This window comes from Arachis ipaensis, chromosome B03, assembly GCF_000816755.2.
Source record: "Arachis ipaensis cultivar K30076 chromosome B03, Araip1.1, whole genome shotgun sequence".
NCBI lineage: Eukaryota > Viridiplantae > Streptophyta > Magnoliopsida > Fabales > Fabaceae > Arachis > Arachis ipaensis.
Window position 1 is genome coordinate 90,927,411 of NC_029787.2, and position 26,002 is coordinate 90,953,412.

Sequence of the window (26,002 nt, forward strand, 5' to 3'; positions counted from 1 at the left end):
GTGATCATAAGCTCTACCTTAGAGCTACAGGAAGAGAAAGCACTAATTCAGGTGCTGAGGACATACAAAATAGCTCTTAGGTGGTCCATAAGTGATCTTAAGGGCATTAGCCCAGCTAGATGCATGCACAAGATCCTATTGGAGGATGATGCTAAGTCAGTGGTTCAACCACAGAGGTGGCTGAATCCAGCCATGAAGGAGGTGGTGCAGAAAGAGGTCACTAAGTTACTAGAGGCTGGGATTATTTATCCTATTTCTAATAGCCCCTGGGTGAGCCCTGTCTAAGTTGTCCCCAAGAAGGGAGGCATGACAGTGGTTTATAATAAAAAGAATGAACTAGTTCCTACAAGAACAGTTACAGGGTGGCGTATGTGTATTGACTACAGAAGGCTCAATACAGCCACCAGGAAGGATCATTTTCCTTTACCATTCATAGACCAGATGCTAGAGAGACTAGCAGGTCATGAATACTACTGCTTTTTGGATGGCTATTCAGGTTACAACCAAATTACAGTAGATCCTCAGGACCAAGAGAAAATAGCATTCACATGTCCATCTGGAGTATTTGCCTATAGAAGGATGCCATTTGGTCTATGTAATGCACCTGCAACATTTCAGAAGTGCATGCTCTCTATTTTTTCTGATATGGTAGAAAAATTTTTGGAAGTCTTCATGGATGACTTCTCAGTATTTGGAGACTCATTCAGCTCCTGTCTTGACCATCTAGCACTTATTCTAAAAAGGTGCCAAGAGACTAACCTGGTTTTAAACTGGGAGAAATGTCATTTTATGGTGACTGATGGAATTGTCCTTGGGCACAAAATTTCGAACAAAGGAATAAAAGTGGATCAAGCTAAGGTAGAGATAATTGAAAAATTACCACCACCTACCAATATTAAGGCAATCAGAAGCTTTCTGGGGCATGCAGGATTCTATAGGAGGTTTATAAAGAATTTTTCAAAAATTGCAAAACTTCTGAGCAATCTACTAGCTGCTGACACGCCATTTATCTTTGACACAGAGTGTCTGCAGGCGTTTGAGACTCTGAAAGCTAAACTGGTCACAGCACCAGTCATTTCTGCACCAGACTGGTCATTACCATTTAAACTAATGTGTGATGTCAGTGACCATGCCATTGGTGCAGTATTGGGACAGAGGCATGACAAGCTTCTGCATGTCATTTATTATGCTAGCCATGTTCTGAATGATGCACAGAAGAATTACACAACAACAAAAAATGAATTGCTTGCAGTGGTTTATGCCATTAACAAGTTCAGATCCTATTTAGTAGGATCGAAAGTGATTGTGTACACTGACCATGCTGCTCTAAAATATCTCCTCACAAAGCAGGATTCAAAACCCAGACTCATAAGATGGGTGCTGCTCCTGCAAGAGTTTGATATAGAAATAAGAGACAGAAAAGGAACCGAAAACCAAGTAGCTGATCATTTATCCTGGATAGATCCAGTAGCAAGAGCGTCCCTCCCTCCTACTGAGATCTCTGAGACCTTTCCGGATGAGCAACACTTTGCCATTCAGGAAGTACCATGGTTTGCAGACATTGCAAACTATAAAGCTGTGAGATTCACACCCAAAGAGTACAGTAAGCAGTAAACGAAAAAATTGATTTCTGATGCAAAGTACTACCTGTGGGATGAACCATATCTCTTTAAGAGATGTGCAGACGGAGTAATCCATAGATGTGTGCCTAGAGAAGAGGCACAGAAGATCCTATGGCATTGCCATGGATCACAATATGGAGGACATTTTGGAGGTGAGCGAATAGCCACAAAATTTCTCCAATGTGGCTTCTACTAGCCTACCCTCTATAGAGACTCTCAAGAGTTTGTACGTAACTGTGACAGTTGCCAGAGAGCTGGTAATCTACCTCACGGTTATACCATGCCTCAGCAAGGGATCTTAGAGATTGAGTTGTTTGATGTATGGGGTATTGACTTCATGGGACCTTTCCCACCATCTTACTCAAACACTTATATTCTGGTGGCAGTAGACTATATATCTAAATGGGTAGAGGCAATTGCAACACCCACTAATGATACTAAGACAGTGATGAAGTTCCTCCAGAGGTATATCTTCAGCAGGTTCGGTGTCCCTAGGATACTGATCAGTAATGGAGGCACTCATTTATGCAATAAACAACTTGACTCTGCTCTGGTCCGATATGGAATTAACCATAAAGTGGCAACTCCATATCATCCACAGACAAATGGGCAGGCTGAAGTCTCAAATAGAGAACTAAAACGGATTCTGGAACGGACAGTAAGTACCCGTAGAAAGGATTGGGCAAGAATTCTAGATGATGCTCTGTGGGCATACAAAACCGTATTCAAGACTCCTATAGGGACCTCTCCATACCAGTTTGTGTATAGAAAAGCCTGTCATCTACCAGTGGAACTGGAACACAAGGCCTACTGGGCAACTAGGTTCCTAAACCTTGATACTAAGGTAGCTAGAGAGAAAAGATTACTTCAGTTGAATGAGTTGAAAGAATTCAGACTCAATGCTTTCGAAAATGCTAAAATTTATAAAGAGAAAGCAAAAAGATGGCATGACAAAAGGCTATCATCTAGAGTCTTTTAGCCAGGACAGAAGGTCCTACTGTTTAACTCTAGACTCAGATTGTTAACTGGGAAATTGAAATCCCGGTGGAGGGGACCATATGTGATTACAAGTGTGTCACCATATGGTTATGTAGAGCTTCAAGATGTTGATTCTGACAAAAAATTCATTGCTAATAGACAAAGGATCAAACATTATCTTGAAAGAAATATTGAGCAAGAATGCTCAAAACTGAGACTAAATTAAACAGCTCAGTAAAGTCCAGCTAAAGACAGTAAAGAAGCGCTTGCTGGGAGGCAACCCAGCCATATTATTAGATGTTTATAACAATTATATAAGTCCATTTAATTTTGTGTTCATGTTTATTAATGCTTTTCAATGAACAAGTCAAGGATATGAAGGTTCAGAACATAAAGCAGAGAAATCACAGAGAAAAAGGGCTCACTGGCATTAAAACGCTAGTAAAGAGGAAATTTGGGCGTTAAACGCCAGAATGGGCAGCATTCTGGGCGTTTAACGCCAAAATTGGCAGCATTCTGGGCGTTCAGAAAAATGCCCAGTAAAGAAGGATTTTTGGCATTTAACACCAGTCAGGGTATCTGGCTGGGTGTTAAACGCCCAAAATGGCCAGCAGATGTAAACGCCAGAATGGCTATCATTCTGGGCGTTTAACGCCAGAATAGCAGGGGGAGATGCATAAACAAAAATTCAGATCTAACTTCCTCATATCTTTTTCATATCTCTTAAATTTTGAAAACAATCTTCTCTTTTTCATATCATGTTTATCTTTCAAATCATATCTTTTTCTAAAATTTCGAACCCATTCCCTCCCTCCCCTTTATTTATACATTCGGCCATCCCCTTTCCTCCATCGTTCGAATCCTTCTCTCTATCTATTCATCTTCTTTCTTTTTATTTTGCTTGAGGGCAAGCAAATATCTAAGTTTTGTGTGATTTTCGTGATCCCTGAGTTAAAACAAACCAATCTCATGGCACCCAAAGGAAGACAAACCGCTTCAAGAGAAAAGAAAGAAAGCAATCCAAAATCACGTTAGATGCATGAGAACTTCTGCACCAAAGAACATGCAGACCATTATTTCAAAATTGTGTGCAAAAGATCAGTGATCCCGGAAGTTAGGTTCAATCTAAAAGAATATGAATACCCGGAGATCCAAGAGCAGATTCAAAACAGGGGCTGGAAAGTCCTGGCTAATCCTGAGATACATGTTGGAAGAAACATGGTCCAGGAATTTTATGCAAATCTGTGGATGACAGAAAAGCAAAGATTAGAGGGAACTGCTTTCTACTCCTTTCGAACTATGGTCAGAGGGAAGATTATTTACTTCCATTTTGACAAAGTGAGAGAAGTTCTCAAACTTCCTCAACTACAAGATGATCCAGAGTCCTTTAATAGGAGAATGGCTAAGGATAAAAGGCTAGATCAAGTTCTAGAGGACATATGCCTCCCTGGAACCAAGTTGATTACTAATTCAAAAGGTGTCCCAAACCAACTAAAGATAGGTAATCCCAAACCAGTTGCTAGAGGTTGGCTGGATTTCATTGGGCATTCTATACTCCCAACTAGCAACCGATCTGAAGTCACTGTTAAGAGGGCAGTGATGATTCACTGTATTATGCTGGGGAAGGAGGTAGAGATTCATCAGCTGATCCCTGTTGAAATTTACATATTTGCAAACAAAGAATCCACTGAGGCCAAATTGGCCTACCCAAGCTTGATTAGTCTGTTATGCAAAGATGTGGGGGTACAGATGGGTGTGGATGAATATATCTCGGTTGAACGTCCAATCACCAAAAAAGTGATGGATGGACCTCAAATTCAAGATAACCTTATCACGAGGGGGGCGCATGAGCTCCTCCCAGAAATTTCTCAATTTGATTATTGGGCCCGCTTAGAAGCATCTGTCACCAAGCTGCAAGAAGCTGTAAATCAACTCAAAGAAGAGCAGCAGAATCAAAACAGCATGCTCTGCAAAAATGCTCATAGAACAAGAGAAGCAAGGGCGTGAAATATAGGAACTAAAGCGTCAGAAGCTGTCCCTTGAAGAGTTGGACATCCCACAGATTGAAGGAGCACCTACCCCTCAAAATCAAGGTTGTTGAGTCCTAACTCTGTGATAACTTTTATTATTAGAAACCTATTTTAAGAGTTACATAAGCATTAGTATTAGAGTCATTAATTTATGTCTTTAATTTTCTTTCTTTTATCATTATCTGTCTGCTTTTATGTTTATTTGATGTCTTATTTTATTCCATGATCAATAAAGTTTAGAGTCTATGTCTTAAAGCTATGAATGATTCCATGAATCCCTCACCTTTCTTAAAAGAAAAATATTTTTATTTGCAAAAGAACAAGAAGTGCATAATTTCGAAATTTATCTTGAAATTAGTTGAATTATGTTGATGTGGTGGCAATACTTTTTGTTTTCTGAATGAATGCTTGAACAGTACATATTTTTTATATTGTTGTTTATGAATGTTAAAATTGTTGGCTCTTGAAAGAATAATGAAAAAAGAGAAATATTATTGATAATCTGAAAAATCATAAAATTGATTCTTGAAGCAAGAAAAAGCAGTGAAAAACATAAAGCTTGCGAAAAAAATGACGAAAAAAATTAATTAAAGAAAAAGAAAAGAGAAAAAGAGAAAAAGCAAGCAAAAAAAGCCAGTAACCCTTTAAACTAAAAGGTAAGGGTAAAAAGGATCCAAGGCTTTGAGCATTAATGGATAGGAGGGCCCAAAGGAATAAAATCCTGGCCTAAGCGGCTAAATCAAGCTGTCCCTAACCATGTACTTGTGGCGTGAAGGTGTCAAGTGAAAAGGCTTGAGACTGAGCGATTAAAGTCATGGTCCAAAGAAAAAAGAGTGTGCTTAAGAGCTCTGGGTACCTCTTGAGTCATAATCTGAAAAGGTTCACCTAGTCATGTGTCTGTGGCATTTATGTATCTGGTGGTAATACTGGAAAATAAAATGTTTAGGGTCACGGCCAAGACTCATAAAGTAGCTGTGTTCAAGAATCAACATACTGAATTAGGAGAATCAATAACACTATCTGAATTCTGAGTTCCTATGGATGCCAATCATTCTGAACTTCAAAGGATAAAGTGAGATGTCAAAACTGTTGAGAAGCAAAAAGCTACTAGTCCCGCTCATCTAATTGAAACTAATCTTCATTGATATTTTTGAAATTTATTATATATTCTTTTCTTTTTATACCATTTTGTTTTTAGTTACTTGGGACAAGCAACAATTTAAGTTTGGTGTTGTGATGAGCGGATAATTTATACCCTTTTTGGCATTGTTTTTAGGTAGTTTTTAGTATGTTTTAGTTACTTTTTATTATATTTTTATTAGTTTTTATGAAAAAATCACATTTCTAGACTTTACTATGAGTTTGTGCATTTTTTTGTAATTTCAGGTATTTTCTGGCTGAAATTGAGGGACCTAAGCAAAAATCTGATTCAGAGGCTGAAAAAGGACTACAGATGCTGTTGGATTCTGACTCTTCTACACTCGAAGTGGATTTTTAGGAGCTACAGAAGCCCAATTGGCGCGCTCTCAATTGCATTAAAAAGTAGACATCTTGGGCTTTCCAGTAATATATAATAGTCTATACTTTTCCCGAGATTTGATGGCCCAAACTGGCGTTGAAAGCCAGCCAAAAACTTTCTAGCGTAAAACGCCAGAACTGGCATAATTGTTGGCGTTAAACGCCAATTTTGGTACCTAGGGTGGCGTTTAACTCCAACTTGAGGCATATGCACGTGAAAAGCTTGAGAGCTCAGCCCAAACACTCATTTTCTGTAAACCTAAGTTACTAGTTTAGTATAAAAACTACTTTTAGAGATTCATTTTGCACCTTATGACATTTTACACTTCATATTGTATCTTCTATGGCATGAGTCTCTAAACCCCATAGGTGGGGGTGAGGAGCTCTGCTGTGTTTGAATGGATTAATGTAATTACTATTGTTTTCTATTCAATCACGCTTGATTCTATTCTAAGATACTCACTCGTACTTCAATCTAGAGAATGATATGATCTGTGACACTCATCATTATTCTCAATTCAATGAACGCGTGCCTGACAACCACTTCCGTTCTATCTGAGCTCAACGTAGTCATTGGGCAACAGCTTGAGTGCGTATCTCTTGGATTTCTGATCCACGGACCGAGTCCGTGAAATCAGAACCTTCGTGGTAGAGGCTAGAACCAATTGGCAGCATTCCTGGGATTCGGAAAGTCTAAACCTTGTCTGTGGTATTCCGAGTAGGATCTGGGAAGGAATGACTGTGATGAGCTTCAAACTCACGAATGTTGGGCGCAGTGACAGTGCGCAAAAGGATAAGGGTCTTATTCCGATGCTAGTGAGAACTGACAGATGATTAGCCGTGCGGTTGCTGTACATGGTATTTTTCATCTGAAAGGATCATACAGCTTGCCATTGAAGGAAACTATGCATGTTTGGAGAAGAAGACAGTAGAAAAGTAGATATTCAGATGACAGAGCATCTCCGAAACCTCAACCTGTTCCTCATCACTGAATTACAAGTACCATTTATTTCATGTTATTTACTTTTCATAAACAAAATCATTCTTATCATTAATCTCCTGACTAAGTTTTACAAGATAACCATAGCTTGCTTTAAGCTGACAATCTCTGTGGGATCGACCCTTACTCACGTAAGGTTTATTACTTGGACGACCTAGTGCACTTGCTAGTTAATTGTGCGGAGTTGTGAAAAGTGTGAATCACAATTTCGTGCACCAACCGCCAAGTGATGCTGAAAGATACATCTCTGTGGCAGACGGTAATATAGTTACAGTCGAAGCTATAGGAACCTTTAGATTATGTTCCACGAGTGGATTTTACTTGGATTTATTAGAGACATTTTATGTACTGTCATTTAGACAGAATTTGGTTTCTGTTTCTTGTTTGGACAAATCAGGTTATTTTTGTTTGTTCGGAGATAATAAAGTCAGTCTCTTCTATAATTCGAATAATATTTGCTCTGGTCATTTGGTGGATAATCTATATAGGCTTGACTTAAATTCCTATAATAATGAAATACTGCAAACGGGTACAAAACGAAAACTAAATGAGAATTTGGCATCATTATGGTACAAACGCCTAGGTTACATCTCTAATCAGAGAATTCAGAGGTTCGTGTCAGATGTAATTCTTGGACCCCTAAATTTGGCAAACTTTGAAGTCTGCATTGAGTGCATAAAGGGGAAAAGGACAAACAAAAAAAATTAGGTGCCGAGAGAGCTAAAGATGTCTTAGAACTGATACATACTGATATATGTGGCCCATTTCTTACTGTCTCTTGGAATGGACAACGGTACTTTATTACGTTCATAGATGATTACTCTCGTTACGGGTATCTATATTTAATTCATGAAAAGTCCCAAGCCTTGGATTTTTCAAGTCTTTCAAAGTTGAAGTTGAACTTCAACTTGGAAAGAAAATTAAAGCTGTCAAATCTTATCGTGGTGGTGAATACTACGGAAGATATGATGGTTTAGGTGAGCAACGTCCCGGGCCTTTTGCTCTTTTCCTAGAGGAGTGTGGTATTGTTCTGCAATACACCATGCCAGGCAAACCTAGCATGAATGGTGTTGCAGAGCGAAGGAACCGAACTCTTAAGGACATGGTGAGAAGTATGATTAGTCATTCTTCCTTGCCTGAATCACTCTGCGGAGAAGCCTTAAAGACCGCAGTGTACATCCTTAATAGGGTGCCAAGCAAAGCAGTTAACAAAACCCAATATGAAATTTGTACTGGAAAAAGGCCTAGTATAAAGCATTTGCATATTTGGGGATGTCCAACTGAGGCGTAACCTTATAGGCCGCATGAAAGAAAATTGGACTCAAGGACAATTAGTTGCTACTTTGTTGGTTACGCTGAGCATTCACAGGGGTACAAGTTTTACAATCCTGCATCAAGGTCTATTTTTGAAACGGAAAATGCGAGATTTCTTGAGGATGTTGAGTTTAGGGGGGAAGGAAATATTAAGAATGTTGCTTTTGATGAGGATTCTGTAACTGACAATGATCAGGTCCTTGTGCCTATTACTGTTCAAGATACAATTACAGTACAAGAGCACAATGAGAATCCTACTGTAGATCCAGTTACAGTACAAGAGAATAATGAGAATATTATTGTTGCTCAAGATACTGCTATAGTACAGGAAAATAATGAGAATCCTCCTCAACCCCAACCCATACAGCAAGCTCAACAACCTCAAGAAGTGTCATTAAGGAGATCCAATAGAGAAAGGAGAAAATCCATCTATGGTCTCAAACAAGCTTCCCGTCAATGATATCACATGTTCACCAAGTCATTACCTCATGGTTTTGAGGTAAATATCATCTATGAGTGTGTATACCGCAAGTTCAATGGAAGTAAATACATCTTTTTGGTCTTACATGTTGATGACGTTCTACTTGCCAGTAACAATATAGGCTTGTTGCATGAAACTAAGAAATTTCTATCGAACAAATTTGAAATGAAAGATCTTGGTGATGTCTTTTTTGTATTAGGAATCGAGATACTAAGAGATCGCTCTCAAGGTATTCTTGGATTATCACAAAAAAATTATATCGAAAAGATTTTAAATAGATATGGCATGGAAATTTATAGACCAATGGACACATCCGTAGCTAAAGGAGACAAGTTCAGTCTCAAGCAATACCCTAAAAATGATCTTGAGAGGACAGCAATGCATGATAAACCTTATGCATCAGCACTAGGGAAATTAATGTATGCTCAAGTCTGCACCCACTTTTAGTGGGAGTATTAGGTAGATACTTGAGCAATCCGGGTATAAATTATTGGATAGTTGTTAAACGCGTAATGCGTTATTTAAAGAGAACAAAGGATTACATGCTTATTTATCGGAGATCAGAAAAATTGGAGATCATTAGGTACTCTGATTCCAATTTCATGACATATGATTGCGAAACTTTGTCACTGAGCTTCATATAGTAGATGACACTGAAAGGTCATTAAAGATATTCTGTGACAACAAGTCAGCAGTTTTATACTCCAACAACAATAAGAGCTTGACAAAATCGAAGCATATAGACATCAAGTTCTTAGTTGTCAAGGAGAAAATTCAAGAAAAACATATTTCCATAGAACATATAGGAACAGAATATATGCTAGCAGACCCATTAACCAAGGGATTGATCCCTAAAGTCTTTCATGAGCACACTGCTCGGATGGGTGTCAATATTTGTGATGCCTTGGTTTAGTGGGAGTTTATGCTATATGTCCTACGACAGATATTGAGTTATTTTTCTGCAGAATTAAGTTGATGGTTTATTTCATGTTATGTGAAATGTTCATTCTGCAAAATTTGTTTTGTGTTTGATCTCAATAAAGTTTTAAAGTTGGACCAACTGGAAATAGACATGCATGAGATCACTTGGCATGCAATTTCCATATTACTCATCCAAATTTGATCTATGTCGTTAAGTATATTAGATTGGTGATTGGCGTGGTTTAGTCGCGACATTAATGTGATAAAAGCTGCGGTAGTTTCCATATCTAATGTATGAGATGGATCAGATTGTTAAAGTAATGAGAGAAATAGTGTAACACCCTAATTAGCCTAAGCCTTACCTCGCGTCGTAAAGCAAAGGTTAATCAGAGATTATGACAATTCTAAAGCTCATACATATAATATATAGAAGGAATAATATAATCTAGAAGCCCGATGAAGGATATAGCTCAAAAACAGGATTTGAAAAGCGCAAACCGTATTAACGAGCTACTAGCTTAAGGCACAAGAAACAGATAAGATACAATAAAATATAAGTATATAATATCATAGGAACTAGCCTCGACTCGCGGAGTTTAAGCCGACTAGCCATATACAAGTATACAGAACCATATTGGAAACTGACAATTTAAAAATAGCTTATACAAGTTGTTCCATCAAATACAAGCCTCTAGGCTAAACAAGATACAAAAGTGAGAGACATAAAAACAAAATAAACTAAAAAGACTCCAAAAGAAACCAAGTATGAGAACCGGAGGTTCTCAGTATGGTAACAGTACCCAGTGATGTAGGATATATGACCCCGGGACGCCAAAGGCAATCCTAAGCTCCATATCCATCACAAGATTCAAGCTTAAAGCATTCTAAGACAAATAAGCATAATATAAACTTTATCATAAGTAAACCGGGTGATCTATCTTAAGGGATTTCTATTCTAACCAAACACCACTGTCCCACAGCCTTCACCAACCTATCCTCCATGCGATCCCATCGCCACCGCCTTCCGAACCTCCTCAATCCCAGTAGAAAACACAGGTAATATACAGTGCAAGTAAAACACAAGTAAAAGCATATAAGGCAAATAATTCAGATAGCAAGTAAGCATGTTATTCAATTAGGCAAGCCATTACAAGTAAACAAAGCATACCAACAGATAGAAAATGCATATGATGAATGCCTTCCCTACTGGCTGTGATATCATATTGTTGGTTCAACTGCCAACCCGACACATCTCCATGGAGACGTCGCCCTTTGGATTTCTCATATGGGAACCCCTAAGATATAGTACCCGAATCACTGTCCAGGTACCGGCGCCTGCTCGCCTATGGTCCGAAGGGATGCGAGCGGGATACTCTTGCCACAGACCTCACATCTCAATGCAAGCGGGACGAACCACCGCCCTTACGCCGCCGCTGCTACCTCGACAGGTGGGATCCAACCCCGTCCCTACCAGGCACATAGCGTCTCATAATCTCAGTAAAAATAATAACTCAGTGGTTTTCAGAAAACATTTTCAATATACAGAGATCCATCATCTCAATCCGAGTCCTCGACTCATCTCAACCACTGTCCATTCATAACTCAGTTTTCAATGTCAAAAGATCATCGTTCCTTATCTCATGTATCAATCATCCTCCACCCAACATCAAATCATTCTTAGTATGCCAGAAACCTAGGCCTCTATTTTCTAATTTATCATAAAACCGTGTTCTAGAAACCTTAAGTTACATCCAAGGTTGCGAGAACCAGACCGGTTATTGAACCGGTCAAGTGACTGGTTCAACGGTTTAATGGTTCAATCGGGATTCAACCGGGATTCAACTGGTTTAGTTAAAATATACAATAAAATTATAAAAAATTCAATATATAATAACAATAAATTGAGTTTTCTTAATAGCAGAAGATTTGTTAACCAAACATTTGTTCCTTTCATAAGACCATCTTAATCTTAGATTCATTGAACAATACATTGCCATGGCAATTGATTGTTACAGCTTCCATATGCAGCAATCATAAGGAGGGGGAACCATTAAATAGAGAATGTCCCTGTCTCCAGTAGAACCGTGTCAAATATTATCACAATTATCATTTCTTTTAATCAAGAGAGGCAGTAAGAATTAAAAAAAATAAATACAGTATCAGAAACTCGAATTCAGTACTTCCACATATCAATAAAACCTCATCAACAAGAAGAAATAAGAGATCAGAGCTCAATTTTGTTAGATGATGAAGAAATAGAAGAAGAAGAATTTAATCTAATCGCAAACCCAATTGCGATACCAACTCGCAAAGTTAATACAACAACATGCAAGCAAAAGGATATGGCGATTGCGGTGAGGAATACGCAGCTGCGATGGCGCCTGGTGAAAAGAGGCAGAGGAAGAAGGAGATTGAGGGTGCTCCACCACCATATCCAATCTTCAGTGGTGATGTCGCTAACAATGCTAGTAGCAGCGTCACGGTCGACGCCTCTGCAGAAGGGAAAGGGAAGGCGGTTGCAGTGATGGAGATGATGAACGCGACTCCACTAGATCTGATCTGCGACACTAGTGGTGCAGTGCTTCGAAAACCGAGATGAGCAAGCGGCAGCTACATCGTTGCAGAGAAGAAGCAAGCGGACTTCTCTGGCGCGTGGGATTATGGAACCTATTTGGGAGGAGATCGCAGAAGAAGATGAGGCTGGTGTGGTGGAACCTGGAAGAAAAATTAGGGTTGAGGTGTGGTGGCTGGTGAATGAGGGAACTGGATCTCTGTTTGCATAAAGGGTTGGGTAATTGGGTTACCGGGTCAGCTAGTAAGTGGGTTAGGCTTGTTTAGTTTTTTTTTTTTTTTGCAGCATTGTAAAAAACTGTTAAAAACCCGTCCGGTTCACCGGTTAACCACCGGTTCGACCTATTTTTTCACCGGTTTTTTGTAGACTGGTTTTTGGGATTAACCGGACCGGCCTAGTAACCGGTTCCCAGTTAATCTGGTTGAACCAGCTAGTCTGATCCGGTTTTCAGAATCATGGTTACATCCCATGTTCTAATACTCAAAATTAAGCCATAAGTTTTAAAATGGTGTTTTAGAAGCTTACAACCTTGTTGGGAAGGTAGAATAGTTGAAAACAAATAAAATTTTGAGAAACAGGACGTGTGCGGCCGCACAGGGGTCTGTGCGTGTGCACACTCCTGAGAGTTTTGAAATGCGTGCGTACGCACAGGGGTGTGTGTATGCACAGGTATCGATTTTTTACAAGGATATGTGCACTCGCACAACCTGTGCCAGCGCCCCCAACAGACCAGCCTCCCCAACTTGTGCGTCCACACAAGCCCGTGCGTCCGCACAGGTTGAAATTTTTCCTTGGATATGTGCACGCACAAGCTGTGCTAGCACTGCGAACAGAACGCACTTCCCTACCTGTGCATGCGCATAGGTGTGTGCGTCCGCACAGGTCAAAATATTTGCAGGGTGTGCATCCACACCAGAGTGTGCGCCCGCACATATCAGTAACCATGAAATTCTGCAACTTTGCAGAATTTCAGATTTTTAACACCAACTTTGAATGATCATAACTCCCTCTACAAAATTTCAATTTTTTACAAACTTTATATCGATTTAAAGGGTTTCGAAAAATCTTTAAGTCTAAACAAATTTCAATCAGTTTCAAAAACCGAGGCAAAAGTTATGATCGAGCAAAGTTTACCAAAAACTCAATTTTACCAAACTTCAACATGTACACAATTTCTTACCATACACATTCCAAATTATACCAAACCACTTAAGGTCACTACAAGTTCCATTTTTCACCAAAAACTACCTTATTGGGTCACAAATCACAACTTATACCAATCTCCCATCATACCTCATCATTTTCAACATCAATATTATCATATTACAATTCCCAATAGCTTTCCACCAACACACTCACCATTCATCATTATATCAACATCAATTTTCTAACATCAAACTCATTCATGCTTCTAAGCCATAAACAACAATAGTCATTCACCCCAATTTATCATACATCATAATCTCAATATCATTATTTCTCAACAAAATCATATTAATTCAACATACAACATCAACCAACCATCATCAACAATCACATAATTTCAACCCTATCCTATGGGTCACTAGCCTAAGTGTCCATGAATATTATATACTACATAGAGGAAACCGAAACCATACCTTGGCCAATTCTCAATATGTACCAAAACCCCAATTGAGCACAAGTCACGCTTTCAACCACAATCCAAGCCACCAATCAACTCCACAAGCATCAATAATCACCAACAAGCTCCAATATTCAAGCTAATATCACATATAATTTACAATAATTCAACCTAGGGTTTCATCTATACACAAAATCACAAGAGATCAAGTAGGCTCACCTTACCCAAAGATGATTGGGACAAAACCCAACAATAATCAAGTGCTAAAGTGTACCTAAATAATCAAAATTACAAGAACCATTCATTCACCATAGCCAAAAACCGAATCTGTAATGGAATGAAAAATTGGGCAAGAAATTGGAAATTCCTTACCACTTTGTTTGGATGAAATTGAAGATCTCGACGAGAGCTTCGCGTAGCAACTGACGGCACACGAATCGAAGCTTCGTAGCTCAAGTTATGGTTGAATGAAGAAGATGGTGAATAGTGTTTAAAACCATCACCTCTCCTCTTCTTCAATTTCACGTTTCTGCTGCTGGTGTGTGGTAAAAGTGGCTGAGTTTTCCACTTAATATACTTATATATTGTTGGGCTTGGGCCCAACTTGGGCCCGATCCAACATGTTAGCGTTTTTAGCCCGTTTAGCCTAACTTTGGGCCAAACCTTCCAAATTAACGTCTGGTTTTTGACTTCTAATATTTTTCTAAGATTTTTGACTGTTTTAAATTTTTCTCACACAGTACCGGGTAGACTTGAACCGATTCAACCGCCGGTTCGCGATTTTTTGCGGTTTTTCGCAGAGAACACATTTTCTGACTCAGAAAAACATACTGAGTCTAAAAATCATATTTAAATCCTCAAATTCTCACTCTAATTTCTCAAAACCTAATTTGGGCAATATTAATTACTTAATTAAACAGAAAATTAGTCGCGGTTCTTACAAATAGCATTCAGATGCGCGCATAAAGTTTATAAGGTGTGATTATGTCAAGAAAGAATATATGTATAGCCCAAGTGGAATATTGTTAGAAAATTATTTTAATTTTCTAATTTGTTTGTGGGCAATACATATATTAATTGTAATCACAAATTATGCTATTTCAAATTAAATGACTTATATAATGATGATCTCATTAATTGTTATAAATGCTAATTGAATAAGTCATTATTATTTTTGATTTGGAACTAAATGAGAATAAAACCAGATATTATCTTTTGTTCCTTAGATAATTATCTTTTGGATTTTAGATATATTATCTTTTGGACTTTAGATACTATTTTTATTTGGGCTTTAGGGTTTAATGGGTACCATGCTCAAATATAAATAGGCCTTCAGGGTTTCGGTCCCCAATATACCAAAGCCGCCTTTGTTGCTCTTTCCCCATCAAAAGAGTTGTAGTTCAGCCACCTAGAAAAACAGAAGGATTTGGTTGAGGAAGATCAAAAGAACTACAAGATCCAAATCCTTCCATCAATTTCTGACTTTTATAAGTAAAAGTACGCTTCTGCATTATGATATATTTTTGGTAATTCAATATGGATGATTTGGGTTATTAAAATTAATTTATTCCAACATAATAAACTGATTTTGAGAACTCTGACACTATAATATTGTTTGATAAATGTATTTAATTTCTAATGAAGGTTTTCCCAACAATGCCATACTACTATACTATACTCACATTTCTACAGAATTTATAATCTTATTTTCTACACAACAGATTCTAAGAGGTATCGATCTGTCTGACATTTTATGCTTAAATTGAAATATATATATATATATAGTTTTTGTCTACCAAACTAAAGTTATTGACGATGAGTGGTTCACAAGTAGAATAGTGGGATAAAAGATCACGAGTGATGAGTTTTTAGTACTAATAAAGAGCACAATTTTATGCCCTTCATACGCAATTGTAGTCACTGGACAATAACGCTTTCAAAAGATGAGGAAAAATTGTATTAACGTGTGAAGCAAATGCTTATGCTTATTACGCTTATTTAGATTGCTCGGGGAGAAAAAAGAACGAGCATCTAAGCTATTTAACGGATGTAAGAATTGGAATTCGATTCCGATCCTGGACTACCCTAAACCATTACAATGGAATTTGAGGACTGCATCGGCATCACCTGTCATCTGCGAGGGCTGAGAAGTGAGAACAAATTCCAATGACAAATTTTGCGGAATCAAGTTAAATTGAATTACAGTAGACATGACTTAAATATAAAATACGAATAAGAAAACGCATAATATTAAAGATATAAAAACGTAAAGGGTTAACTATTAATTTGGTGTTGAAATGATTCGACCGTTGACAAAAATATCTCTACGAAATATTATCCACATTATAAAAATTTATATAAAAATTTAATTTCTAAAATTATTTTTTAGAATATATATTTAATATTTAATTTTTTTTTGTTATCTTTTTAAATATTTTAAGAATTTATTTGTCATTAATATTTTTGGAGTTTATTTTGTCAGTAATGCAAACTTTTAAATAACATTTTGATAATTTACTTAAACATAAAATAGTGAAGTCCAAAATGAAGTAATTGAAAACTTAAGGCATGTTGTAGTTCGCTCATGCTACTGCAAAGGCTGGCTGCTACGGTAGAAATTCGGCATCTTGTATCAATTAATTATTGTTACGTTGTATCTAAATATCAAATTTCCATATGCAGAGCTGTTGGACATTTTTACATGTCCAATTAAATTTGTTCATCTAATGCGGCATGAAAGTCAAGCAATCCAAATTGTAAAGGAGGTAATTGAGTTCTGGCCGCCTCGATGTTTAGAATAACACGCTTTTATATATTCCTACCAAAATAGCATTCATCCTCAAGTGGCCTGTGGTATAGGAAATAATGGCCCTGAAAGTTGATTTTTTATTTTATTTAGTCCTCAAAATTTTAATTGATTTAATTTATACTAAAAAATAATTCTGTCTATATTATATTTGTGATACATAATCGATTTTAAATTCGGATAAAAGAAGAGAATTGTGTTAAACTTTCGACAACCAACATAAAAATTTAGTAATCTTCATAACATGGATCAAAGACGTTATTGATCTAAAGCTAGGTCATTGTCCAGAAATTACGTGCTGTATGACTCGAGTACAGTATCAAATGAGTAAGAGTCACTGTATCACTGCCCGGGTGTAGTGTCAAGCGAGCAAGAATTACCACGTTTTCGTGAACGGACGAGAGTAAATAAGCTAGTTAACAAAAAAAGAGATAAAAGTAAAGGTCGGAGAGATAGAAAATTGAAATTTGGGACATGGAATATAGATACTCTAATAGAAAAATCTATGGAGGTGGTGGATACCATGACAAAGAGAAAGATTAACATAATGTGCCGACAAAAAACAAAATGGGTCGGCGCAAAGGCTAGGGAGTTAGTGACAAATGAATTTTTTTTGCCGGTATAGAAATTATCAAATGATCAATCGTAGTATAGTCTAAACCGACGCAAAATCCCTCATCAAACAAATCTACAATCTATATCCGAGAGTACTAGTCTCCCGAGTCGTTCTCCCTTGGAATTGCCAAAGTGTGCATCTTATTGATTTAGTAAGCCTTGTTGGAATTCTTTGAAGGTTTTTTAGCAAAGCAATGAGAAACAAACAATCAATTATCAAAAGACTTGGTTTAGGGTTGGCATTAGAAATTCTATCCTTATAGTCCATTCAATGTTGACAACAATTAGGCCTTGCTTCATTTAGTTATCCCCTAGGCATAGAGGAAGGTCAAATGAAAGCAATCAACTTGAGTCACAAGTCCTAGCTTCACCTTATGGGAATCTAGCTTTAGTGCACTCCAAGCCAACTAGCAATCCCTAATTCCAAATCAACTATTGATACAACTATTCAACTTCTTCCAAGGACCAAACCCTATGCCAAGTGTGAAAATTCTACTCCATAGCTAGTGTTGTCATTTTATCAAACATGTGATGAGCAAGAAGGAAAGTCATAGTAAAATGAGATGAAAAGTCGAATTGAAAGTATTGCAACACAAAGATCTAACAACAAGTCTCAAAGAGTAGCAATGAAGATCCAAAATGGAGATGAAATCCAAAATTACAAAGTTAAATTCTAGACCTATGAGAATTGATCAATTGCATCTACTACTTGAAATTGGCGAAGAAAATCTATGACATGAACAAAGTGGAGTGAGAATTATAATGGATCTCACCAAAAAGTCATTGAAAATTCAGAAATTAGATGAGGATGAACCCTAGTGAAGCTTGGAATCTCCCTCTTCTTCTTCCCAAAGTGTAACTAACTCTCCTCTCTCCCCAAAATATCTAGATCTAGAAAATGAACTAACTAAGTGTCCTTAACCCTTGTTCCTTTGGTCTTCTTAAGCTTTTCCCGCCAAGGTGTTTCTCCAAGAGTGGAATCCTTAACTGCCTCCACGCCTAAGTCACGTGACTTCTTAAAAAATCATATTCGCAAATCGGCGCGCACGCGCAAGGTACGCGCACGCGCCGTTGAGGCGTCTTGTAATGTGCGCGGAAGCGTGATGTACGCGTGCGCACCCATGAAGATCCTGGCTTAGCCGCTTCTCAAGCCGGCTCTTGGCTTTGGCTCCACGTTGCCCTATCCGCGCGGGCGCGCCAAGTGCGCGCGCGCGCCCATGCGGAAATTTCCAAAGCTTAATCCTCATGCTTCCTTCCTTTGTACCCGTCCTCCTTCTCTCTTTCGGTCCATTCCTACTCTATATCCTGAAACCACTTAACACACAAGTCACGGCATCGAATGGCATCAAGAGAAGATTAGAAATGTGTCTATTTTAGTGCGAAATACGCATGTTTTCATTCATGAGGCGAGACTAAGAAAGGAATGCAAAATCTTGTATTTCCATATAGAAAGTGTGTGGAATCATTGATAAAACCCCTGAAATCAGCACAAGATAAACCCTCAAATTGGGGTTCGTCAGTTAGATACCTCAGGGTTCAAACTTTGGTATATAAAAAAGGTGAAGAACAGGAATGGAATAGGTATTATCATGGATAAGCAGTGGAAGAAGGATGTAGTAGATGTCAAGAGGGTGGGTAATCGGATCATCTCTATCAAACTTGTGTTGGAACGAGGTGCTTTTCATGTGATTAGCGCCTATGCACCGGAAGTGGGTTCGGACGAGTAACACAAGATAAGGTTTTGGGAGGATTTAGAGAAGAGTTTAGTCCAAGACAAACCTTTGGAAGATAAGATTTTCTTAGGAGGAGATTTAAATGTCCATGTTAGAAGAGAAGTGACTGGGTATGAAAGTATCCACGGAGGCCATGGTTTCGGAGTGGTCAATACCGAGAGTAAAGCTATTTTGGATTTCTCCTTAACATTTCACCTTCTCATCACAAATATTTGTTTTAAAAAGAGAGACGAACATCTTATATTTTATAGGAGTGACATGACAAGCTCTCAAATCGATTTTTTTTTGTTGAGGATAGTCAACCGAAAATTTTGCATTAATTATAAAATTATTCCGGAAGAAAGTTTAACAACACAACATAAGATGCTCGTCATGAATTTTCGAGTTGAACAAATGTTAAGAAAAAGACATCATATGAAGAACCCAAGGATAAGGTGGTGACGGATGAAAGGTGAAAAACAAAGAAGCTTTCTAAGACGGGTAGAAGAAAAGGCAAAGTGGGAAGGGAATGGTGGACGTGCAAAAGAGATGTGGAGAAGATGATAGAAGTTATTAAAGAACAGTAAAAGAAAGTTTTGGTAAATCTAGAGGAATAGGACCAAAGGACAAGGAGTCATGGTGGTGAAATACGAGTGTACAAGATAAGATAAAGGTAAAAATAGAGTGTTTTAAAGAGTGGTCTTTACTAATAGTGGTTCTCAAATTCTTTGTCTTTACTATAGGCCAACAAAACAAGTGCGAAAAGCTTCAAACTTTACCTACGACGACAACATTGGTTTTTCGTTGTCACAACGTATACGAGAGGGGGAAAGAAGAAGAAGGTTCAATTGAGGTTACAGTAATGAAGTGTATTAACTCCCTTCTCATGTCACGCGACATCGTTTTAATACATTTTGGGCGCCAACAAATACACGACATTGTTTATGTAGTTTCAGGTGTCAATTAAAATTGTTAAGTCAGCTCTTTGGTGACAAAAATGAACGGAAGGACCAAATTAAATCATGATTCAAAATTTTATGGTACAAATTAGATCAATTAAAAATTTGGAAGCTAAATTGAGTCAGTGATCAAATTTTAAGTAGCACTTTTCACGTGCATCTAATTAAATAATTACATCATTTAACCAACTAAATTCAACTAAGTTGCTATAATCTAATTTAGCTCTACACATGCCACTATTTCTAACAACCTTTTGACTTCACGCGTGACTACTATATATAACAGTCTTTTTTATGCATATTTCTTCTTTTTTTCAAATTTTTTCAACGTTTTTACTGTTCTCTACGTTTTTTTCCTTTTTTGCGTTCACTTCTTTTTCTGTGTTCTCTTCCTTCTCTGTGTTCTCTTCGTTCTTTGTGTTATTTTTGTTTATGATCAATGCTCTTTGATCTGATTTGAAGATTTGGATCAAAGTTTTTTTTAAATCAAACTGTGAAATCATGTTTGAATAGGTATTTCGTTTTCAAAGACAATAAATGATGCAAGTCCACACTGTCTATTGAACCAGCGCAAATTAGATTATTATTGTTCTGAAACGAATCAAATGGATGAAATTTAGTTCGAACCACGTTAATGTAGTTCATTAGTAGTTGATGCCGGTGTAGTTGTTTTGTCTACGAGTTGAATAATTTTATTTTTCTTTGTAAAAATTAGTATTTATGGTTAAAGGTTTGAATTTGAATGGAATGTTGGAATTTTGAATTATTTTTTTTATGAATCTATTTATGTTACGTTTAATGGTAGTTACGGTGTATTTTGAAACTCAATTTGGTGTAATATACAATTATTTTCGGTGTCATGCTTATAAATTTTCGGTGTTTTTTTTATGTCTGTTTATCTCAAAGATTGGGATGACTTTTAACACATTTTGAAGAAAATGCTACTACTGCTTTTTCTTCTTCTTCCCCTTTTTCCTTATTTTTCTCTTTCATTATTGTTATTGTCATTGTTGTCTTCTTTTTGTATGTAAAACAATTCAAATTCAAAATGCTCTGAAATTCACTAATGATGACGACACACAAACAAACTCAATTTGAAATAAGTTCAGACTACAAGTACATCTTATTTAAATCCAGAATGCACCGTAATTATTTAATGATGACGACACACAAACAAGCTCAGTTCAAAAGAAGTTCAGAACAAAAGTGTACTTTATTTTAATCCAGAATGCATCGAAATTCAAATCTAAAATGCACCAAAATTACTTAATGATGACGACACACAAACAAACTCAATTCAAAACAAGCACAGATCAAAAGTTCACCTTATTTAAATCCAGAATGCACCAAAATTACTTAATGATAACTCAAAACTCCTCCTCTTCCTTTTTCTTCTTCATCATTATCAGTATATTCTTCTTTTCTTATTCAGTTTTTTTTATTTTACCTTCTCATTTATTCTATTAACAAGAATAAAAACAAAAAAAAATTAAACAAAAAAGAAACGCATAATGATGCAAAATCACTAGGAAGAGGAGGGGGAAAAGAAAAAAACACAACAATAAAAGAACGACAATGAGAAGAAAACACGTGAAGAAGAAGGAATGTGAAGAAGAAGAAGGAACCCGAAGAAGAAGAAGAAGGAACCTAGGGGTGGCAATGGGGCGGGTAGGGCGCGGGTTTTTGCTCTACCCGACCCCGCCCCGCCGTACAACAACCCGCATAGAACCCGCCCCGCTGCTTCCCGCGGGTAGTAAAACATTGAACCCTAACCTCCCCTGCGGGTACCCGCCCCGCCCCTATAATTATTAAAATCCAATAAATGAAATTAAATTTTCAAAATTTATATAACCATCATCACATACATAACATAAATTAAAGTAAAAATTTAAATATGATACAATATTATTAATCATTTACTAATTATTTAACATATATTATACATATTATATATTAAAATTATATATATAGCGGGGCGGGTATTACCTAAACCTGACCCCGCCCCGTCCCTCCCAAGAACCCGCCCCGCTACACTACAACAAATTTGGGCTGAGGCAACCATTCGAAAACGTTGCCTTTTCTACTAAAAAAAACAACTTCATATAAGGGTTGCCTTAGAGAATCCAAACACAACGCATTAATAAATACTTTATTGCAACACCTTTTATGAGTTGTATTTTTTAATACATAAAACAACACTTGTTTAAATTTTTTTAAGTTGCCTTTCATATACCAAAAGCAACACTTGTATAAATTTTTCTGATTGTTTTTTCACATACCAAAAACAACACTTATCTAAATTTATTTGAAGTTAACTTTTTTTAATACCTAAAACAATACTTTATTGAGTTTTAGATTGTCTTTTTTTATATTTAAAGTTTTTTTTTTGCTTTTCTTAAATTTATGACATTTGAAGGATATATAACATACTAATAACATTTAAATATTTAAACTCAATTTAATTGATATAGAAAGAGAATAAGCTAATATAGATTGCATATATATAGAAAGATGTTTCAAGTGTCAATTAAATAACTTTCGGATGCACATACTAGTTACCAAGTCAAGTAAATAATAAATATAAATAAATAAAATACATATTTTTCTCAAGATTCACTACAAGAAAAATACCCATTCAGCCACACTTTTTTTAAGCTACATTTGAAAAGCGTAGCCTATTCCTAGAATAGGCTACGCTTTTTTGCAGGGTGCCCTTTTATAAGAGAATAAGAAACACTATTGAGGAATCACTTCAAAAGTGTCTCCTTAGATATTTTAAACATCACTTATAAAGCGTAGCCGTATCTGAATAGCTATGGAAACACGTTTTACACCAAAGGAAACGCTTTAAAAAAGTAACCCAGTTATTATATTTTGTGTGCACTTCTAAAGCGCTGCCTAATCTATGTAAGACTACTAAACCCCTCAACACTTAGTAATTTTTTTCAATTTCACCAATACTATCACCAACACAAAACTTAACTTTATAAGTGCTTCACTCGAGAACCCCAACTCGTCACCACCAACACTTCGTTACCTTTCTCATCAAACCCCAAAATGTTCTGCCGTCACACCATCCACTCGAGAACCATCGGTGTCGCCACTCCTCTTCCACACTCACCGCTCCTCTTCCCCACTCGACACTAACCACTCAAGAGCCATCAGTCGTCTTCGCGGTGTGCTCACGTTGGTCTTCAGCATCGTCCTCTGATCCTGTCGCTCACCATCGTGGTGGAGAAGGCATGTATTCACTCCCATTTTGTTCTAAAATTTCAGAGGATTAGGGTTCTGATTTTAGGTTTTTCAATTTGGGGGTTTGGGTATGTTGCGGCACGAGGGAACTCTCGTTCCCTCATTTCTCCTTTTAAGAATTTTATTGTAACTTCTATGATGATTGATACTCTTGGTACCAAATGTTCAGAAACAGATGACAGGAGAGGACCATCATTAAGAGCTAAGATTACAGGAATGGAATTCAAAACAGTGCAGGGGCATTTGAGTTTTGAAACACCTTCAATTCTTATTATTAGTCTTCAATATGTAGTGCAAGATCACTTGGAGGGTTTTAATTGGTGTCGTCGTGGAATATGTAATCCGGCAGCCCATTCCAGAGATAAGCAGCACTGTATTTCTCAAAATTTAGAGGTGAAAAAGTTTTTCTTATTTGATGCACTAATATATGAAGTTTTATTCATTAATTTGTCTTCAATTTTTTAATCCTTTTGCTTCAATTCACTTGTGTAACTTGATGTATTCTTGAACTGTGTGTTATGTGCATTGATGGAGATTTTGCTACTTGTGTTCAGTGCAGTAAATTGCCGGTCCTACTTGTATTCAGTGTTGTGAGATTTTGCTAATCAACATGTTTGCTAGTAAAAAAGTACATTGTAGTTCTTTAATATGTTACTCCTCTTGATTTTGAAGTTCTTTGATCCCAGTTTCTTCAACTTTTTGTAATTTAAGCATTCATTTCCTACTTCCATCATGTTAAGCTGTGTTTGATTATTTTGTGCTCATCATGAAAACTGGTTCTGATTTTCTATGAATTTGTTAAGAAACTGACAGTCCACGCAATTGTTTCAATCATTTAAATTAATAATGTTGGATTTACTTATAAAATAAACATGGAGACTAACATTGTAATCTGTACCAGAAGTTGTAGAGAGACATTTATTCATGTAGCAGAGTCAATGTTGCTACTCTTGTACTTCATTATCTTTGTATGGGATTATGTGTTTATTCGATAGGAAACAGAAATTATAGAATATATTTGCAAATTTTGTTGCAATGTTGCTAGTCCTGTTTCTTACATAGTACTGCTAGTTTTTCTAGTGCTGTTTTTGAAACTGCCTTTGTTATTGCTATTTTCTTAATTTTATTACTTGCAAAATTTGAACGAATGTTATTATTTCAACACTGTAAATGGTGAAAGTTTAGCAGAAAAAACTGCTAATTTTTGTTATTATCATCTTTAGTTTCCTTTCCTTGCTAATTCTTAAAAAAACTGCTCTGCTTCATTAGTGCTTCTGATCACTCTTGCTAGTTTCATTAGTGAATTTAGTTTATTATGCATATTATTTTTTATTATAAGGCATATTATTGGTGCTTCTGATCACTCTTGTTATTTAATTTTTTTTAGTGCTTCTGATCACTTTTGATTCCAAATTGATGATTCCATTGTTTATTTAATTCAATTTTTCATTTATGTAGTCAATTCATGAACACGGAAAAAAGATTGACAATTCTTATGGATTCTGGCAGCAAAAATTTAGAAGATAAGAAAGAAATTTCTGCTCAATCTTACTACTAATATATGTGCCTTCTTTATATTTGGTAGTACGTTATTTTAGAAACTTATTAAAGAAATTAAATACTAATAATAAAATTTATCATGAAGTGGAAATAGTTATGAATTTTGGTGTGAATTTTGATGTGAATTTTTTTTCTCTCAACCTTTTTGGCAGGGCATGGATTATAGGAAGTCGTAATGGTGAAGACAGAATTGCTCCACTGCTTGTGTTGAGCTCCTCTATCAAAAAATAAAATGGTGAAGACAGAATTGATGTAGGATACAATATTTTAGTTTTTGGTAGAGTATTAGTAGTAAATTCTAAGTGGTCTCGTGTTTATTTTGATATAGCTATGCTTAATTTAGTGTGAGATGTATGAATATTAATACTTTTGGATCATTATAAATATATTTTATTTACAGATAATTTTTATTATATAAAGAAATTATTTAGTATAATTATGTATTTATTTTTATTTTATAATATTTAACTCATTTAATTAAAAATGCAGAATTATTATACATGTAATCATATTACTAAATATTATGTTGTATTAATAATTAGTAGAATATATATATACAAAAAAAAATGAGACATAAGGCTACACTTATATACAATAGCTATAGTATACAATAAAAAAAAAAACCAAGGGACCTAAGGCTACACTTATAAAAAGTAGCCATGGTATACAATGTGGCTACGCTTTACAGGTGATGCAGTAGCGTTGAAAAGCGTAGCCTATTCTGGCAAAAATGGAAGCTGAAAAGCATAGCCTTTGGTCCTGGACAGCATCACTTGAAAAACGTACCCTATTCCCAAACTCCAAAAGCGTAGCCCTTGGTGCAGAAAAGCGTAGCCTTTGAGAATAGGCAACGGCCGAATAGGAATCACCCCAAAAAGCGTAGTCGTAGCCCAAAAAGCGTAGCCGTAGCCTAAGACATCATTTTTTTTCACTTTTGGCTACACTTTTCAAGTGTACCTAAATGGGTATTTTTCTTGTAGTGATTATAATATTGGACATAGCGAATCTTTCCGTATAATTTGACATCGTCGGCTTTGCAGTTTTCCAGTTCCACAATTA

The 26,002-nt window shown here is 36.5% G+C and overlaps 1 long non-coding RNA gene across 1 annotated transcript; it reads left to right on the forward strand.

Annotated features, from left to right (window-relative positions):
- On the forward strand, positions 7,845-25,171 carry LOC107630693. The gene is made up of 3 exons (XR_001618358.2): positions 7,845-7,856; positions 14,516-14,518; positions 25,096-25,171. It is a non-coding gene; the product is annotated as an uncharacterized LOC107630693 (long non-coding RNA).